This window comes from Populus alba, chromosome 14 (assembly GCF_005239225.2).
Source record: "Populus alba chromosome 14, ASM523922v2, whole genome shotgun sequence".
NCBI lineage: Eukaryota > Viridiplantae > Streptophyta > Magnoliopsida > Malpighiales > Salicaceae > Populus > Populus alba.
Genome location: NC_133297.1, coordinates 20,953,606 through 20,975,506, shown reverse-complemented (window position 1 = coordinate 20,975,506; position 21,901 = coordinate 20,953,606). Strand labels below are relative to the sequence as shown.

Sequence of the window (21,901 nt, the reverse complement as noted above, 5' to 3'; positions counted from 1 at the left end):
ACACTCTTACACTTGGGATAAGACTGCAATCTTTTTACTGTGTTAAGTTTTTGGCGTCGTTGTCTGGGAGGTAATTTCCTGTATAAATTATAATATTTATTTTCTCTTTTCACTTTTCTTGTATCTAACTTTTGTTTATTTTGTTTTGTTTCATTTTGTTTTGTTTTCTTCTTCCTTTTATTCATTTCATACACATGCATGAGAGTTTGGTCACGTACATTAAGTGGTAGACTTTCTAGGAAATCCTCGTCAATTTCAGAAAACATAGCTGAAGAGGATAATCAGTCGCTTCATAATGAGAATAATAAGAATAATTGAGTTAGAACACTAATAGACCACATGAATCCAATAAGAACAAGTGCACCATCATGTATAGTTTCCCCCCTGATGCATCTCATTTCAATTTTAAGCTAGGCATATTCAACTTTTACCTATTTTTCATACTTGCATTTGAGAGAATTTGAAGAAGTTTGTAACACTTATAATGACTTAAATTGTAGCATGAACACCATCAGATTAAAGCTTTTTTCTTTTTCTTTAAAAGATAAAGCTAAAACATGGTTACAAAATCTTAGGTCAGGATTCATTCGTGCTTGAGATCAAATGCAACAACAGTTTTTAAAGAAGTTTTTTCCATCTCATAGAACAAACTCTTTCAAAAGATAAATCACCACATTCACTCAAAAGCCAGGAGAAACATTTTACCAATGTTGGGATAGGTATAAAGATTTGTTTAATACATGTCCTCATCATGGTTTTAAAACATGGAGATTGATTTCACATTTTTATGAAGGATTAACACCTAATGATAGTTAAATGATGGAATTGATGTGCAATGGAATTTATGAAGATAAAGACCTTGATGAAGTAATAGAGTATCTAGACTTGTTAGCTCGAAATGTTTAAAATTGGGACATTACAAGTACTTGTGAGGCACCATGTAAAACTCAACCTCGTACATCTAGTGGAGGTATGTACAACCTTAGGTATGGATCATTACTTATTCAATTATTGTCCTAGTCAAATATATCAAAGATGCATTCTTGATAATAAGGTAAGTAGTGTCATTAAATTTTATCTTTCCGAGGTATGTGGGGGTCATTTCTTGTCAACAAAGACAATTGTAAAAATCTTACAAAGTAGATTTTTTTGGCCCACCATGTTCAAGGACACATATGCATTCTGCAAAACCTGTGAAAATTATCAAAAGGTAGGATTTATTTTAAAACATAGTGAGTCTTTAGATAATCTTTTATTGACTCTTGAGACGTATCCTGATGGAGATGTGCATCATGCAATTCATGATTTATAGCTTCATTTTTATAAATGACATGCTCATCATAATCTTGGGAATCTGACTAAAAAGGACACTGTTTATCAGTTTTTAAGAAAACTGGATGGGAAGCCTATCCCCAACCCATAAAGGACGTTTAAGCTGTTTTTGGATGTAAAACCAAGGGAAAATGTGAGCCACAATCACAACTACAATTTAAGCCTTAGTTTGTAAGAAATGGTGTCTTTTGGTTTTATTAATAGCATAATATTTGTGTTTTGTTGTTTCTTATATTTGTTTAAATGTGTTTCAGGTTTGTCAATAGTCGTTGTTTTAGGTGATGTCTTCTATATTCTATTTTTCTACCTTAGAACATTGAGGACCATGTTCCAATTTAGTTGGGGGGGGATAGGGTAGTAGTCGACAAAAAAAACTAACTTTTTGTTATTATTAAAACTATTTGACAGAACTGTTATTGTTAGGATGACAGAGTAAGGAGCAATTTTATTGACTCTTGAGACATATCCTACTAAACATTTTCCAATGGTTATTTGCAACATTCGTAACAAGGTTTTATCATACTTTTCTTGAAATATTCAGGTTTACAAACTCTCGCATTATTATCAATTGATTTTGCTCATATAATCATTTAACAAGTATTCTTAAATCTTCATTTTCACATACACACTTTAACATATGATTGTGGGTTGCACATTGGATTATTACATTATTTATGTTCTTTTGTTAAAGGTAACAACTAAGGGAAATAGATAGTATATGCTTTTCAAATTTTTTTTGATAATATTGATGATAATAAAAATGTAGATAAGTTTGGTTTCGTAGCCTCCCTAACCTAAGCAATTAAGCCCGAAGGGGTGTTTTAACACCTAATACCCTAAAGTCAACTGACTTGGGAGCTATTGGCCCACTACTTGTTACATGGTTAATGAGAAAAGCTTAAAGGAATCAAACATTGCACTATCTACGTATTATTATCTGCAACTCGAGTTGCTAAGCTCGTAGGGGTGTGATTAGTACTTAAAAGTGCATTTTTATCAAGGTTTTAAATCATCATTTTGCACTTGAAGTATCAATAACTCCTTAGCTAAAGCATGTTTTATAATAACATATCTAATAATACAAGATACATTTAATATATGGTAAATGTTCATCTTAAATGTAGACCTATCACATAAATCAAGGGATTGATTGATGAGTTTAACTATTGAAATTGAGAAGACATAGAGAGGGCTAAGCTTAGAAAAGAGATGTTGGTTCAGTCCAAACTGGAACACCATTCGGTTATTGAATCATAACTGGAGCTGTAGAACTTGGATTTAGGCCTGCTCTATATGGATGGAAAGCTAAGACATAGGCCTAAAACTTTCATGCAGAGTCCAAGATTTAAAAAGACCATTTCAAGTACAAATTATAGCAACAATGGAGAAGTTCAAATCTATCCTACAGTCTAAATATTGTTCAATGTTCAACCCATATCCCGAGTTCTAGAAGTCCAAATGACCTCAATTGTTTTTTCTTGGAAAACTAAGACATAGGCCTAAAACTTTCATGAGTTAAGTTTGTTCAAATTCTAACGTTATCAATGAGGTTTTGTTCAGACAAGAAGATAAGGATTGCCACCATGTCAAGATATGGCCACCCACTCAACAATTAGTAATGAAATCAATAGTTCCAAATTTTGGCTTATAAAAGGAGGTATTTGCCATGCATTTAGGCATCTTGGTTGTTCAGATCAAGATCATGCTCTTTATTTTTTTCTTTATATTTTTGTAATGTTTAAGTTTTATTTCATGTTATATTTTTCTTAAACTCTTGTTTATGTTTTTCATTTCCTTTACTATACTTATGTTTTTATGTTGTTTATTTATGTTTATCTTCTCCATTATGTTTAGCTAAGTTTATCATGTTAAGGTGAAAATGTTTCACTAATGGTGTTAGAATATGTATAATATAAACTCAACATGGACTTCAATATTTATATCTAAGAAAGTTTGTTATTAACATGTCCTATCTTTTTATCTTACTAATTCTTAATACCTTGCTTGTTAAATGGTTAATCTAGATTTGTGTTATATAACACTTGGTATAACAAATGCTTGACACTTTCATAGCCAATCGTATGGTATAACCTACACCTGTGCTATGAAAGAAACTTGATTTGTTGTTAACATAGGTTAGCATCATGAATTCCTGATAATATTTAAAAGTTTAATGTTACTTAAATAAGATAATTAAAATGATCATGTTAAAAATTTATAATAAACTATTAATGATAAATCATCCGATTGGAACCTCCTTTGTGTTTGGTTTTCAATTGATTAATAAAAAGAGTTTATATTGTACCTATTTCTAATACTATTAGTGGATCCTCTAACCATGAAAATTGTTTTATCATTGTTCAATCCTTACATCAATATCCCATAAAATTCTCATCAACTCTTCGTTTTATTTAATATATATATTATTTATAATTTATATAGTTCACCTCCCTATGGTTTGACCCCGGTCTTGCTGGGTGATTTATTACTTCGACACTGCTGCACTTGGGATAAGACATCAATTTTTTGGTCGTGTCAAGTTTTTGGCACCATTGCCAGGGAGGTAAATTTTTGTACAAATTATAAATTTGGTTATATTTTTCTCTTTTCACTTTTTTTTTTATCTAACTTTTGTTTCTTGTGTTTTGTCTCATTTTCATTTTCATTTTCTTTTCTTCCTTTTATTCTCTTCCTACACGTGTATGAGAGTTTGTAATGTACATTAAATGATAGGCTTTGTAAGGTATCCTCTTCTTTTTTAGAAAACATGGCTGAAGAGGATACTCAGTTGCTTTATAATGAGAATAATGAGAATAATTAGGTTAGAACACTTAGAGACTACATGAATCCAACAAGAACAAATGCACAATCATGTATCATTTTTCCTCCTGATGCTTCTGATTTTAATTTTAAACCAGACATTATTCAACTTTTACCTTCTTTTCATGGCTTAGATCTAGAAAATCCATACTTGCATTTGAGAGAATTTGAGGAAGTCTATAACACCTATAATGACTTAAATTGTAGCATGAACACTATAATATTAAAGCTTTTTCCTTTTTCATTAAAAGATAGAGCTAAAACATGGCTACAAAATCTTAAGTCAAGATCCATTCGTACTTAGGATGAAATGCAACAACAATTTTTAAAGAAGTTTTTTCCATCTCGCAGAATAAACTCTTTTAAAAGACAAATCACCACTTTCACTCAAAAACCATGAGAAACATTTTACCAATGTTGGTATAGATATCGAGACTTGCCTAATACTTGCCCTCATCATGGTTTTGAAATATCGAGATTGGTTTCACATTTTTATGAAGGGTTAACACCTAAAGATAGACAAATGGTGGAATTGATGCGTAATGAAACTTTTGAAGATAAAGACCCTAATGAAGCAATGGAGTACCTAGACTTACTAGCTGAAAATTCTTAAAATTAGAACACTACAGACACTTATGAGGCAGTAAGTAAAACTCAACCTCATACATCTAGTAGAGGAATGTACAACCTTAGAGAAGATCATGACCACCAAGCCAAGTTTGCATCTTTAGCTAGAAAAGTCGAGGCACTAGAATTGAAAAAAAGTGGTAAATTAAAATTTGGTCAAGACATTGTGTGTCAAATCATTGAAACTAATGAACATTCAATCAATGATTGTCTAAATTTGCCTTCTTTCAAGGAATGTTTCCATGAACAAGCTAGTGCTTTAAACAGTTTCCAATGGCCAAATCATGGTCCATACTCGCAAACATACAACCCTGGTTGGAGAAATCACCTAAATTTTAGTTGGAAAAATGATAACAATAATGCATAAACTTCACAGCCACCATTTCAAGCACACTATAATTTCCAAAATTCTCATGGATATGCACCTCCTTATGCTCCACCTCCTAGAAGAAATCTTGAGGAAACATTGCATGCATTCATTGAAAAGCAAAAGACAATCAACACTCAACTTGCTCAAAGCATGATAGATTTTAAAGATGCTCTTGCAAAATTCACATCTACTCTCAGTTTTCAAGAGAAAGGTAAGTTTCCATCTCAACCACAACAAAATCCAAAGGGGCAATACAATGCAAATGCAAGTAATTCCGGAAGCCAACACATGGATCAAGTCAAATCAGTCATCACTCTTCGCAGTGGTAAGGTTATTGAAAAACTCACTCTTAAACCTTGTGAGAAAGATGATGAGTCAATCTCTGAGGGTAAGGAAGGGGTTGAATTTGAACATTGTGAAGAAAATACTGATTCTCCGCCAGCACTTTTATTTCCTCATGCCATGACCAAACAAAGGAAAGTCAATCACAATTCTAAAATCTTTGAAATTTTCAAACAGGTAAGGATCAATATACCTTTATTGGATGCTATTAAACAGGTACCTTCCTAGGTATAATATAAACTCAACATGGACTTCAATGTTTATATCTAAGAAAGTTTGTTATTAACATGTTTTATCTTTTTATCTTACTAATTCTTAATACCTTACATGTTAAATGGTTAATCTAGATTTGTGTTATATAACACTTGGTATAACAAATGCTTGGCACTTTCATAGCCAATCGTATGGTATAACCTACACCTGTACTATGAAAGGAACTTGATTTATTGTTAACATAAGTTACCATCATGAATTCCTGATAATATTTAAAAGTTTTGTGTTGCTTAAATAAGATAATTAATATGATCATGTTAAAAATTTATAATGAACTATTAAGGAAAAATCATCCGATTGGAACCTCCTTTGTGTGTGGTTTTTTCAGTTGATTAATAAAAAGAGTTTATACTGTACCTATTTCTGATACTATTAATGGATCCTCTAACCATGAAAATTGTTTTATCATTGTTTAATCCTTACATCAATATCCCATAAAATTCTCATTAACTCTTCGTTTTATTAAATATATATATTATTTGTAATTTATATAGTTCACCTCCCTATGGTTCGACGCCGGTTTTGCTGGGTTATTTTATTACTTCGACATTCTTGCACTTGGGATAAGACATCAATCTTTTGGTCATGTTAGGGTGTCTTAACACTTAATGCCCTAAGACCAACTGGTCTGGGAGTCATTAGCCTAAAGCTCGTTACATGAGTTAAAGATGCATTATGTTTTAAGTTATATATATATGTGTGTGTGTGTAAAAAGATAAAAAAAACAAAGAAAAAAAGAATAAAAAAAGATAATAATCCCAACCCAAGGAAGTTAACATTAGAACAAAATTTTGTTTTCTTCCAAGTAAAACCCTATAACTATGTGTTGATACATTGAGCACAAAAGAAAGGTTTATTAATATCTTGTTTAAGAAGTGTGAAGCAGATATATAAATTTAATGAAAGTTTTTTTTATTTGAAAAGATTAATGGAAGTTGAATGATGAATGCCTTGCTTTGTGGAACTTGCAAATTGATTTTCTATTTTAATACTTTTATTACAAAGGACTAGTAATAAGTTGGTTTGAGGGTGTGATTAGTACTTAAAAGTGCATTTTTATCAAGGTTTTATATCATTATTTTGCACTTGAAGTATCAATAACTCCTTAACTAGAGCATGTTTTATAATAACATGTCTAATAATATAAGATACCTTTAATTTATGGTAAATATTCATCTTAAATGCAGGCCTATCCAATAAATCAAAAGATTGATTGATGAGTTTAACTACTAAAATTGAGAAGACAAAGACGGCTAAGCTTAGAAAAGAGATGCTGGTTCAGTCCAAACTGGAACACTATTTGGTTATTGGATCATAACTATAGCTGTAGAGCTTGGATTTAGGTTTGGTTTATATGTATGGAAAGCTAAGAGATTGGCCTAAAACTTTCATGAGCATTTAAGATTTAAAAATGCCATTTTCAAGTTCAAATTGTAGCAATAACGGTGAAGTCAGAATTTTTCCTGCAGCCTAGGCATTGTTTAGTGTTCAACCCATATCTCGAGTTCTAGAAGTCCAAAGGCATAATTTTTTTTTTTATTAGAAAGCTGAGACAATTTCCTAAAATTTTCATGAAGATTATCTGTTCAAATTATGATGTTATCAGTTTTATTCAGACAAGAAGATAAGAATTGTCACAAAATCAAGAGGTGGCTACCCACTAAACAATTAGTCATCAAATCAATAGTTCCGAATTTTGGCCTATAAAAGAAGACATTTTCCATGCATTTAGGCATCCTGGTTTTCAAATCAAGATCATATTCTTGCTTTCTTTCTTTGTATTTTTGTAATGTTTAAGTTTTGCTTTCATTAATCTCTTCTTTATGCTTTTCATCATAAATATGTTCTTATCTAGTTTATTTATGTTTCTCTTCTTCATAATGTTTAGCTAAGTTTTTTATGTCAAGGTGAAAAGGTTTCACTAATGGTGTTAGAATAAGTATAATATAAATTCAACATAGACTTTAATGTTTATATCCAAGAAAGTTTGTTATTAACATGTCTTATCTTTTTATCTTATTAATTCTTTATACCTTGCTTGTTAAATGGTTAATCTAGATTTGTGTTGTATACCACTTGGTACAACAAATGCTTGACACTTTTATAGCCAACTGTATGGTATATAACCTACACATGTGCTATGAAAGAAACTTGATTTGTTGTTAACATAAGTTGACATCATGAATTCCTGACAATATTTAGAAATATGGTGTTACTAAAATAAGATAATTAATATGATCATGTTAAAAATTTATAATGAACTACTAAGGAAAAATCATCCTATTAGAACCTCCTTTGTGTGTGGTTTCCAGTTGATTTATAAAAATAGTTTATATTATACTTATTTCTATTACTATTAGTGGATCCTCTAACCTTGACAATTGCTTTTATCTTTGATTAATACTCATATCAATATCACATCTCAAAGAAATCATCTCAGGTTTCTAACAAAAAATGAATCGGTGTATTTGGACTTCTAGAACTCGAGATATGGACTGAACACTAAACAATGTCTGAGCTGCAGAATAGATTCAGAATTCTCTGTTGTTACTATAATTTGAACTTGAAAATGACCTTTTTGAATCTGGCACTCACATGAAAGTTTTAGGCCTATGTCTTAGCTTTTCATCCATATAGAGTAGACCTAAATCCAAGTTCTACAACTCTAGTTATGATCCAATAACCAAATGGTGTTCCAGTTTGGACTGAACCAGCATCTCTTTTCTAAGCTTAGCCCTCTCTTTGTCTTCTCAATTTCAGTAGTTAAATTCATCAATCAATCTCTTGATTTATGTGATAGGCCTGGATTTAAGATGAACATTTACCATAAATTAAAGGCATCTTATATTATTAGATATGTTATTATAAAACATGCTCTAGCTAAGGAGTTATTGATATTTTAAGTGTAAAATGATGATATAAAACCTTGATAAAAATGCACTTTTAAGTACTAATCATCAACCCCTGGTGAGTGATTTTAGTTTTAGGTCTGAAACTATCTTAGAATAATTAATCTTATTGCCCTCTCTAGAAGTCATTATTACAAAGTACATGAAATGAAGAACAAAATAAAATGTTTTTTTTGTATTTACTTAGAAGAAGACTCTTCTCTAGAAGATAAAGAAACTTGATATTCTCGTTTTAAGCTCCTAATGCAGAAAATTTTGAGAAAGTTTTTGGCTAAAGTATAAAATGAGATTGAGAAAGAAGAGGGTTTATGTAGGCCACCACCTCTCACTTCCACCGGTGAATGAAAGACATGTGGCACCACACTATAACTTTAGGAAGGTTAAACATATATAACTTTGATTACACACCATCAAATAGTCTTCTAAGAAAGATTGTGCACCCTCCCTAACAAATTTTAAAATTAATATGGGGAGATACCATTTTTCTAGGGAAGATAAGACATTTGATCGATTATCTGCCAAAAGACTTTTCAAATCTTTTCACATGGAATGCATAAAGAATTGGGAGGAAAATGATGAATTAATATTTTTGACGCTTTGTGAAAAAACCTAAAACCCTGTCTAAAAAGGTCCAATAACAAGGTGGTAACCCACCAACAGATGGGTTCGATGAGCTATCAGGCTCGAGATACTTAGGTCGGCCACATATTGAGCCTAAGTAAACGTGTGTTTGACAAGTTTCCAGACCCAACGTACTTGGGCTTGACCACTTGCGGAGCCCAAGTAAGCATGAGTCTAGCGAACTATCAAACCTAATATACTTGAGTTCAGTCATGTGCCAAGTCTAAGAGAACACGGGTTTGGCATATAAACACAAAAAAAAGAAGCAAAGCCAAAATAACTCCACCTTTGCTGCCGATTTCTGAATCAACAGTGATATAGTTTCTGGCTATCGATTTTTGAATCGGCAGCAACGTAGTTTTCGTTGCTGATTTCTGAATCGGCAGCAACATAATTTTTGGCTGCCGATTTTTGAATTGGCAACAGTAGTTTTGGCTACCTATTTCTGAATCGGCAGCGACATAGTTTTTTGCTGCCATTTTCTAAATCAGTAGCGATACTGGAAAACCCAACAAAAAATTAGAGTTGGATTAGCCTATCCTAGGGGAGAATTAGAATAGGAACCAGTCTAAGATAGCTCAAAAGAGGGATAGGAACCAAAGATCCAGCACCCAAACACACCCCTCTCATTTAAGAGGGGGTATAAATGCAAAGAAAAAGGGAGGGTGACCTTTCCTTTTCCCCAAATAGGTGGCCATCTGCAGTAGCCTTCTCCTTTTTTCCCAAGGCAAAACCAGCCAACTACATGTAGTAGACCATCTCCCTCTTCCCAAAGAGAATACTGAAACTGACTTGCTATATGCAGATCACATAGGGTGTTGGGTGAGAAGAGAGCTAGAGGAAAGGAAAAGTGATCGAAAACATGGTGGAAGCTGGAGCCTAGACCTTTCTCCATAACCGGTAGTAGCCATAACTGCAACACACACATCCTTCCTCCAAGCAAAAAATCGAACCCAACTAGCCTGCATGCTACTTTCCTTGAGCGTAGAGTGAGAAGTGAGTGAAAAGAAGTAGAAAAAACCAAAAAACTAGGAGAAAGGGAAGCCTAAAGGCAAGTTGGACAACAAAAGAGGGAAGGAAGAAAACTAGAAAGGAGAGGGAGAGTAGGCCACTGTAGCCTGCATTGAACTTGTTAAATTCATGAGGTATGAACCATACTACTCCTCCACTTGTTCTTGGAGCCTTAGAACTAAAAAGGGAGAAGAAAACCTAAAGTAAATAGCCTAAGATTCTCACACTAATTGTTGAGAAAAACTAGACAAAGATGAGGGATGAAAATGGAGCTAAATGGGGAACCTAATTTTAAAATATTTAACAGAGGAAATGTATAATTTTGAATGCAAAAAATTAGAGAGATGGCTATCCATGATGAGGGCTGGACAAAACTTAGATTAAAGGGATACAAAGCAAAGATGATGATCTTGTTAGAGTTGCTTAATGATGTGAAACCGAAACAAAATTACAACAACAAAGCCATGAAAGCATACTACAGCCGAAATAGGAATCTAATAACAAAGTATGTGCTGGAATTGATTTTGCATGTATGTTAATGCTAATATTGTATGATTTTGTTGGATCCAAAGAACGAATTGTGTTGTCGGCAGCAAATCAGGTGTTCACTGTCGAATTGTTGTCCACACTGAATCAAGTGTTCACTGCCGAATTCAAGTTGTCCACAGCGAATCAGGTGTTCGTTGCCGAATTTGTGTTGTCCGCATCGAAGTAGCATTCGCTGCTAAAAGTGTATTGGTTATAGCAAATTAGCATTCGCTACTGATGTTGTGTTATCTGCAGCGCATTAGCATTCGATGTCAAAATCAAGTTGCCTGCAGCGAATGCTAGCATGTTGGTTGTAACGAAGCAGCATTTGCTGCCAAAATTGAGGTGCCTGTGTAGTCGACAGCGAACCAGTTTTTGATGCCGAAGTGTGCAACCTGTAGTGAACCAGTTTTCACTGCTGAACTGTACATCCTACAACGAATCAGTTTCACTCACGAATTGTATGGCCAACAGTGAACCAATTTCACTATCGATTTTCTACAATAGATCCCTCAGGTAGAAATGACTTAAATGCTTGTAATAATTTCATTGTATGATTGTGTTTAATATGGAACACTTGAATGTGAGCATATAAACTCTTGAAATAAGTATGATGATGAATGTCATTTAAGGATGCAAATATACTGACTTGTGGCCATGGATGTCTTAGGTGGTGTGGTCGGGATCGGACCATCATCAGGATAAGGACAACCCGCAAGTGGAGTAGGTAGGTGGTTTTCCACCTTTTTCTTATATGATGTTTATGTTTTGAAATGATTTACTTAAGATGATATTTTATTAAATACTTGTTGAATGATGAAACGACGATGAAGTGTTTGATTGAATTCTTGATGATTATCAAAATGACTATGAAATGTTAATCGAGTTCTTGATGAATATTGAAACAATGATGAAAATATTAATGTTCTAAAATGACCCATTTAAGGTGAATATATTATGGTGTTATGATGAATATTAAATCGAATATGAGATTTGATTGGGCTATTATGAATTTGGGCTGCTGATGAATGGTAGTATGAGTATTTCAACGGATCTATTGTTGTATTTTTATTGAATGTAATTGTAATGAATGGTTGTATGAGTATTATGAAAGATCTACCGTTTTATATATTGAATGTAATTATGACGAATGTATTACGAAAGATCTACCGTTGTATTATACTGAATGTGAATTATCACGAATGATTGTATGAGTATTACGAGGGATCTATTGTTGTATTGTATTGAATATTAATTGTCATGAATAGTTAGATGAGTAATACGAAGGGTATTGTTGTGTTATACTAAAAGCTAAACTGTTATGGAATGTTTGTTTATATGTTACAAATGATATATTATTATATTACTGAATGTTAAACTATTACAGAATGTCTTATCATTTTAGGATAAGTATAATATAAACTCAATATGGACTTCAATGCTTATATCCTAAGCAACTTGCTATTAACATGTCTTATCATTTTTATCTTATTAATTCTTAATACATTTTGGTTAAATGGTTAATCTAGATTTGTGTTGTATAACACTTGGTATAACAAATGCTTGACACTTTTATAGCCAATCGTATGGTATAACCTACACCTGTGCTATGAAAGGAACTTGATTTGTTGTTAACATAAGTTAGCATCATGAATTCCTAACAATATTTAAAAGTTTGGTGTTACTTAAATAAGATAATTAATATGATCATGTTAATAATTTATAATGAGCTATTAATGACAAATCATCTGATTGGAACCTCCTTTGTGTGTGGTTTTCAATTGAGTAATAAAAAGAGTTTATATTATACTTATTTGAAATACCATTAACCTTGACAATTGTTTTTATCATTGTTTAATCTTCATATTAATATTACATCTTAAAGTCCTCATCATCATCATCATTGTTGTTGTTGTTATTATTATTATTATTTATAATTTATATAGTTAATCTCCTTGTGGTTCAACCATGATCTTGTCGGGTTATTTATTACTTCGACACTCCTACACTTGGGAGAAGATATCAATCTTTTGGTCATGTTAGTCGACTACCATTAGAATAGGCCTAGAAATAAATGTGATTTTGCTTGACCTTTTTTTTATTGGAAGAGGGGATGCAAATGTCCCCAAAGAGGCTTCAAACCTTAGGGGATGACTAAGATTACCTAGGGATCCTTAGAATGGAGAGCAAAACATAATATCGTACGAGTAAGTGTTCTTTGCTAACTCTAGGCAACTAGGGGATTGTATAGTACTATTGCCTGAGGTGGATGACTAGGTTACCCATGTCACTAACAAGCTTGTTGAGGGTGATTTTATCATTACTACTCCTATATGCATATACGAGTTTGGGTACTTCTTTCAATTATAAAGGTTTGTTAGGGATATATTTTGTTATTATAATGTGATTTTGGTTGAGCTTCACCCTAACAGGTAAACCACCTTGTTTATTTTTTATAAGATGTTGAGGATCCTTAAGATGGAGCGTTTAATTGGAGTATTCAAACACTACTATATGTTGATCAATAGTGTTGAAATGGAGCCTTCCATCCTTTGGTTATTTACTTTTTCCACCAAGCTAAAAGGGTTTGTGAAAGGTACTTTCCAAGGTAAATCCACTCATGTAAAGAAATGGAGGGGAAAATAGGTGATAGTGAAATTTGATGGTGTGGCTAGACCTCAGCTAGGCTATACTGTTATCTAAGCGTGCCCTCGCTTTTAAAGAGTGCCTCTAGCGAGTGTGAATGATAAGCCTGATCTCAATGAGGAGGAGGAGAGACTATATATAGTAGGCTACGCCAGCTCTAGACCAAGTATGAAATCAACTACATGACTTAAATGACTCTATAACTCTTTTGTTATTAGTATGTCATTTTCTTAACCATTTATTTTAGTTTAGCATTGTTATTCATCATCTGACTTTTTCCTTCTACAAGATCCTTAGCAAAAAAAAACTAACTGGAAGTTCAGTGAGTTCACACCATTTATGCTTAGCCATGTGACTACTTCAACACCTAGTCACGCCTCTTCATTCAAAGACCTTTTTGTCTCCCTCTCAAATAAAGTTCTTATATCTAGGAGGATGGATACAAAAAAAGCTCCTAGAGGTGTTGAGGGGCTTCTAGTGGTTAGGTCTTTTCATTTAAAGGATGCTTTTTCAACTATAGTAGGGCCCTAAGTCACTATAAAGAGGAGTTGAACTATAGAGGGGAGTCAAACTCAAATATCATGGTGTCACAAGGCACTTACTCCCACCTTGGTCATCCTTGATGTTGTCTCATTAAAAGAGACAAAGGGTCTTAGTTGCTTTTGACTTTGATGTGGAAGTAGCTACACCTCTTATCTACATTCCAACTCCACCCAACCTAGTTCCTATGCTCACCGGGTCTTCAAGCCATGTGTTTTATGCCATGGGTGTGAAAGACTTCTTCTCCAAGTTAAATCGGATCATGTTCCACTCTACTTTCCCAACCTCTATGAGGAGGAGAGAAGGGTAATGAAATCCTTCTTACATGGAAGGTCCACCATAAGGCCTAATGGACTGGAGGTAAGTGATACCTTAGATAAGTTGCTCACTCTCCCTTTTAATATCAACACTTTGACAAACCCTAACTACTAGTGTCATTCGGTTATAAATGGACAGATGGGCTTCCAGGTATGAATAATATTTTTATACAATTTTCATTTTCTATGAACTAGTCTTTGATGATAATAATAATAATTAACTCATTTTGTTATTTGTTGTTGTTTAAACCTTCATGATGTGTGCCTATTTGAGAAGTCAGTGAGGTGGGAAGAGAAGGGCCATGAAGGAGGCCATTGAGCAATACCGTGCTAATAAGACTGAGGTGCGTAAATTGATGAAGGAGAAGGCTGCTAAAGATGCTTAGCTAAAGGTTGTGAAGGCTACCCTCAACTGCAAGGGGGAAATAAAGGGTCAGACCTACATCCTGAGCCCAATTGAAGAGAAGCTTGTGGAGGTATATAACCAAATAGACTTTTTGGAGAAAAAGGTAGATGAGCTCAAATAATCTAAACAAGCCTTGAGAGAGGAGCTAAAGGGAAAAAAAAGAGGCAAATAACTCTCATATGAGGATAGAGACATTGAAGAATACTTCTCAAGGGTTATATGCTGAGTATGGAGAGTTTGTCTCATTAAAAAAGACTATTGGGGACAAACTCTTTATCTCTATGTCTAACATGTACCTTTTCAACCTCTATAAAGGAATGCATATGAACTTCAATGAGTCCTTCCCTGATGGTCAGGTCCTTGACTTCAAGAATGTCTTCTCTATAAGAGCTTTGGCGGCCAAGGATTATGTTTATCTTACCCAAGAGACATGACTGGACATGTAGAAATCCTTTTTAAGCATAAATAATTTGTATTTCTTTTATTTTGTTTACCCTAATCATGTAGGGCTTGTCATCATGTATTGAATATTATGCCTTGGATTTGGCCCTAAGGCATTAAATATTTATTTTTATATATGTTCAGTTAGATGGTGTATTATTTCATTCTTTTCTAAGTATGGATATAAGGCTTATTGATAGATTGAAGACTTCTCTAGGTGGTTTGTATTAGTGTAATCTTTTTTGATCAAAATGTAAGTATATTAATAGATCAAAAATTTACATTGATGGAAACTAGCAAGCATATACAAAATCAGAAAACGAAGAAGGGAAAACCTTTCCTTTAAAGGTTGAACCAACAAGCAACTAAAAAGCAACAATGGTGACGAAAGGAACCAAAAAATTACAAGGTTCCCAACCTAACACAAAGAAAGAAACTAAATTAGAAGATAATTATAGAGAGACAAAGCCGCCTCTTCCATGCCAAAAGAAAAAACCCAAAAACTATGCAGAGGCTGAGAAGTTTCAACCAATCAAAAGTCAGTAAAGGGGATGCATCCTTCCATTATAAAAATCATGCCAGGCTAGAGACATGGAGATACAGCCAAATATGCAATAGTATAGGAGCAGCCAACCATGCAGCCAAACATAACTGAAGGGATGAGGAGATCAAGCACCAACCCATGCACGTCCAAACAACATGCACGTTAGCAAGAAAGACATTCAGCCGAGGAATCAAGCAGCAAGCCGATAGGAAGCATTTAAGAGGTTGCAGCCAACCATGCAACCAACCACACATTAACATAATGAAGCCCAGCCAAGGAGTACATGGAATTGTAGCTAGCCAAAAACCAGCCAAAAAAACAACCATGTAGAGACATGAAATTTGAGCCAACTAGACTATCAGCCAAAGAAAGCAACAGTAACACATAGACCCTGCCATGTAAAGACATGAAGAGCCATAACAAGGACGTGAAACCATGTACAAAACCATGCATGTCAAAGCTTCATGCACAAACAAAGCAACAGTTCAAGAACTCTAAGAATAGTAGCATCCCAAGAAACCCAGATCAACTCTTCATAGATTAGACCAATGAATGGCATAACCATAACGATAAGCTACCAGTCAGGCAGGAAGATCACACTGATGGAAGCGTAGTATCATGTTGAATAACACCTGAAAACGCCGAAATATAGGCTCTACAGGTGAGCTAGAATTTTCAAAAACCCTTTTGTTCCTTTCTTCCCGTATCAAATATACAACAATACTGAGGGGGACCCTTTTCATTCTAGTGACAGCTGTTTTCTCCTTTAGGTGAAGTCCCCGAACTGCACTATTGATGGTGGTCATGCCTCTATTTAGCCTAAACCAAGATTTGACTTTCATCCACAGTAAGGATATCCAGTTGTAGGTGAAAAATAGATGATTGTGGCTCTCTTCATGATCTTGGCAAAAAACACAACTTACATCAATGTTGACGAAATGTAGGATGTCTTTTGTTCTAAGCCTCTTAAGCAAGGAATGCCATATGATGAAACTATGTCGTGGAAGACACCATGATTCCCAGACGACATTAGCCTAAGGGACCGCGGTTCCTTTGGTTCTCAAGAATTCATAGGCATTAGCAAAAAAGAGTTTTGTAGTATTATCCCAACTTTGTAGCATAGAGACTACTGTTGGCTGCCCCCCACAATCATCAAGAAGTTGATCACACAACTTGATGAAAGATTTTCATAGGGGGGAGGAGGTTTGTTGAAGGGGAACAGTCCAAATGCTGGTGTCTTGCAAGTAAAAATGGTGCACCCATCAAATCCAAATAGAGTCAGCTTTCAAATGGATATTCCATAGCTACTTGACAAGAAAGCAATTATTCCTTGCTTTAATATCATATAGACTAAGACCAAAGCTTGGCAAGCAGACATTCTTCCAAGCAACCAAAGTTGATGTATTCCTGACTGTAAGGAAGTTCCTGCAAATACAAGTGATTTGATTGATAACACTCTCTGGCATGGGAAAAATACTAAGCCAAAATTAAACCATTCCAAATAACACAGAGCCAATTAATTCCAGCCGGCCAGCATAGGATAAGTGCTTGCCCATCCGGCTTTGAATAACAGTTTCAAGTTGGTGCAGGAGAGGATAGAACTAACTATTTAGAAGCCTGTGAGGGCTGAGGGGGACCCCAAGGTATTTGAAAGGAAAGCTACCTTCCGAGAACCCAGAGTCTTGGAGGATATTTTGCTTCAAGCTATCACCAATGCCACCAAAATATATAAAGGATTTCATTGCATTGATATGAAGTCCTGAGGTTCGACCAAAAGCATGAAGCTGCTCAATAAGAATTTGGACAAAAGGGCAATCCCCACGACATAATAAGAGAACATCATCAGCAAATGCAAGGTGACATATATGATGAGGTGCACACTTTGGGTGGAAGTGAAAAGCTTGCTGTTGAGTGGCCATTCCCAGCATTCGGGAGAAGTATTCCATACATATTAGGAATAGATATGGAGATAGAGGGTCACCTTGTCGAACTCCACATTTCCTAGGGAAGAAACCATAAAGATTGCCATTGACAGCAACAGAGTATGAAGAGGTTTCCACACATAGCATCACTAGATGGACAAATCTCTTGGGGAAGCCTAATAATTGGAGAAGAGCTCTGAGAAAAGGCCATTGCACCAAGTCGAATGCTTTCTTGAAGTCAACTTTGATGAGGCATCGAGGGGAGGTCCTCTTCCTACCATAATGTCGAAGTAATTCCTATGTCAGATTAATGTTATCAATCATGCTTCTCCCACCACGGAAAGTGTTTTGGGATGGATTAATGATGCCTTGAAGGGCACGTCCTAGCCTTCCTGCAATAATTTTCGAGATTACTTTATAAATCATATTGCAACATGAGATGGGCTGAAAATCATTCGTCGAGTTAACATTAGCAGATTTTGGAACCAGAGCAATAATAGAATGATTGATCTGCTTTAAAATCCGTCCAGAGGAAAAGAAATCCTGGACTGCTGCACAGAAATCAGCTCCCACAATATCCTAAAACTGTTTGAAGAAGAGAGAAGAGAATCCATCAGGACCAGGAGCTTCATTGTTTCCAACGCTAAAGAGAGCTTCCTTAATGGCTTCATTGGTGACGGGAGCTAGAAGAAAATCAGATTGATTATCATCAAGACAAGGGCCACTGCGAACAACTTCCTCATCAATAAGAGATACAGCCGATGAAGTGCCAAGGAGACTTTGATAGAAATGAACAAATTCAGCACCAACTTCATCTATAGTGGTAGTTAGATCCCCATTGCTACACTGAAGAGTAAGAATAAAGTTTTTCCTATGCCTGTGACTCATCAAAGCATGAAAGATACTTATACCTCTATCACTGTCCTTGAAGAAAGTGCACTTCAGCTTCTGAGAGAAGAAAGCTTTCTCAGCAGATTTAAGATTAATAAGATTGATCTTTAGTGTGTTCACCCTGTTGAGGACATATATATCATCTCTTGAATCATGCAAAAGCTGTTGATGCTGCTCCAAGTCAGCCTCCATTCTAGCAACTCTCTCTGAGATGTGACTGTAATGCAACTTATTCAAGCTCTTTAGGGGTTGCTTTAATGATTTAAGCTTCTTGCACAAGACAAACATGGGAGTGCCTTTAACTAGGAGTTGCCATCCATCAGAAATTAAGCCTGCATATTCCAGGTGTTCAACCCACATATTGAAGAACTTAAATGGGCGACAACCTGGGGGACAATTGCTACCAATGTGAATATGGGCTCCTGAATGGTCAGAGAAAGCTCCTGGTGGTTGAAGATGGATATAGAAAGTGAGTTGAAGATTGTTCCATGAAGAATTGGCAAGGACACAATCAATTTTAGTCTAAACAGTCCCATTAGACCAAGTATAATGATAGCTAGTGTAGTTGAGATCTGAAAGCCCAAGCTCTGAGCAGCATGCTCTGAAATCAGAAACTTCATAGGAAGAGACTGGTTCACCATTATATTTGTCATCCTGAGATAAAATGGAATTGAAATCTCCCAACACAAGCCAGGGACTAGTTGGAGCCCATGATTTAAGACCATCCCACAAAGTTCTACGGGCTGTAATGGTAATGTAACCATAAACAAATGAAGCAGCAAAAGTAAGATGAGTAGATAAGCATCAAATGGAAACATGTATAAATTGGGGAGAAGAATCAAGCACGTCAACATGAACAGTAGAAGGATTCCATAATACAACCACTCTAGCTGTGCTAGCAGCTTCCACATTAGAGGTTAGTTTCTAGCACTGCAGCTGAAACCTGTGCATAAACTGAAGCTTGGAAGAAACCAATTTGGTCTCTAGGAGATCGCATACATCAAACTTATGTTTTTGCATGAGACGAGCCATCTCATGCTGTTTCAGAGGGCTGTTAAGCCCTCTGACATTCCAATTGAATAACAACATTACATAGGTAAGGGTGGAGGGGGTACCCTACCACTCCCAAATGCTCTAGATGAAATCTTTTTCTAACCACACATAGTGGTTGTACCAACAGGAACTACATGAGGATCTTTCTTGTGTAGGACTGCTCCAACTGATTCCTTCCCATTATTTATGATGGGGGGGTTGCACTCAGAGGTACAAATACCTCCTGAAGATGAGATAACAAGTGCTTTACCTTTAGGGGGGTGGTTAAAACTTGATCAGCTACATGTGTGGCACCAACAAGTATTCCAAGAGATTTCCTTGCTTTCTTGCTTTTAACAACTTCCCATCCATCAGAGGCCACCGCAGCTTCAATGGTCATAGGGTCATAATTTTGTGAAGTCTCCCCAATCTGGCCTTTAGTTTTCCCAAGGCTAAGCTCTATAACAGTCCCTAGATGGTCAAAAACACTACGACCTCTGTTTGTAGTTATAGGTGGATTGCTTTTCTTGCCCAAAGGTTTTACCACTGGTGCATGATAAGAGGTGCAAGTTCTTGTGTTGTGCCCAAGGACTTTACACAACTTGCAAAATCTAGGAAGCATCTCATATATCACCGGTTGCTTCAGAATGACTCCATTCGGCAAGTTAATGACAATAAAGGATTTGAGATCAGTAAGTAAATCCAGTTCTACAAAGACTCTGGCATAAGAAATTCTTGACATGTGAGCTAGTCACTTTGTATAGGCATGCCTAATTTGCTAGCAATCTTAGAGAGGCATTTAGGAGACCAGCATTTTAACAGCAGGTTTGGGAATTTAACCCATACAGGAACACAGGACATCTCATCAGTTCCAAAATCAAAGTACTCTACCATAACTTTAAGAATCAATGGCCGACCATATATCAAGTAAGGACCATTAGCAAGAACAACAAGTTTATCATCAACATTTTTGAATCTGTAGACTAAACAGCTAGATTCATGGATAGCCAAAGAGGCTTCACACTTCCAAGAACTAGATATAATATTATTTAAAGCCTTAAAACCAGGCGACTTTCCAACAACATAGCCCACAATACAGAATTGCCATACATCATAATTATTATCTAAATCATCAAGAGACAAATCACAGGGTAAATCATTGTAAGAAGATGAGAAATGCGGTAATCTAGGACCTATGATAGTGTTGCGATTGGATGCAAATAAATCTTACCATTTCTCAACAGGTGCAGGCGAATGAGAGGTGCCTGAATGAGAATCTTCTGGAGGTGAGGAGACTACATTTGTGAGATTGTGATCCACCATGGTGACACATGGGATGCTTTGCTAGAGAGAAGGCTCAGGGGTGGGTCCCTTCTTTGTTGAAGTAGCCATTGGTACAACTGATTGCCTAGAAGGACACAAGGGTGAACCCTTCGAAGCATTGTGAAGAGTTGCATTGAGGTTATTTCCTATAGAAGGTGGTACAGGTGAGTGGAAAAAATTTGAACTTCCTTTAGATGCAGAATAATCCACTTCATCTTCATCATAGTCATCATCATCAGAATAGTCCTCAACAATCACATGATCAGGAGTAGAGGGGGAAGAGACAATCAGTTGAGGGGCAGATCCTTCCTCGGCAAAAATTAGAAATTTATCAAGGCTGGACCCACCAACCACCGTTGTAGGAGGGGGGTGGTGGTCAAAGGGGATGAGAGAAGAGGGGGGGAGGAGGAAGGGGGGGCAGCCAGAGCAAGAACAAAGTTTTCGGGTAAGTCTACCTTGGGTTGTTGTTGAAGAGATGGTCGACGAGTATTTCGCTTGTTTTTGACCATAAAGAAAGTATAGAGCAGAAGATGAGCATGAAGAGGGGGGAGCTACAGTAACCAGAAATTCAAATTTGAGCTGGTGCCATGAACAAAGGAAACTATTTCCGTAGGGGAAGGAGAGCTTCTCTCTCTTGTTTCTCGCTCAAGGCTCGACTGTATTAGTGTAATCTTAAGTAGCCTAGATGGGTCCAACGCCCATACTTGAAAAAAAATTAGGAATTTAGTGTCGCGGGACGACATCAAATGATGAATTAGCATCCTAAAAGGTATTGAAAAGGAAAGGGTTTTGAGTATAATCATAAAGTTATGACTATAAGGTTCAGGCGTCGCCACCTATAATTATGGTTACTATGAAACCTATGGTCTGTGAGAGTCCGGATAAGGGACTGGTTGTGCAAGAGGAAGACCTGTCACCCCAGTGCACCTTACTTAAGGTACGCTACATTGTTATTTGATTGTTTTTCTAACTCAAGTATCTATTCATTGATCTTTTACTAAGGTCT

General features: G+C 35.5%; 1 pseudogene; it reads right to left on the bottom strand.

Annotated features, from left to right (window-relative positions):
* Window positions 1-647: 647 nt before the first annotated feature.
* Window positions 648-758, bottom strand: LOC118039665 (small nucleolar RNA R71; annotated as a pseudogene).
* Window positions 759-21,901: the final 21,143 nt, after the last annotated feature.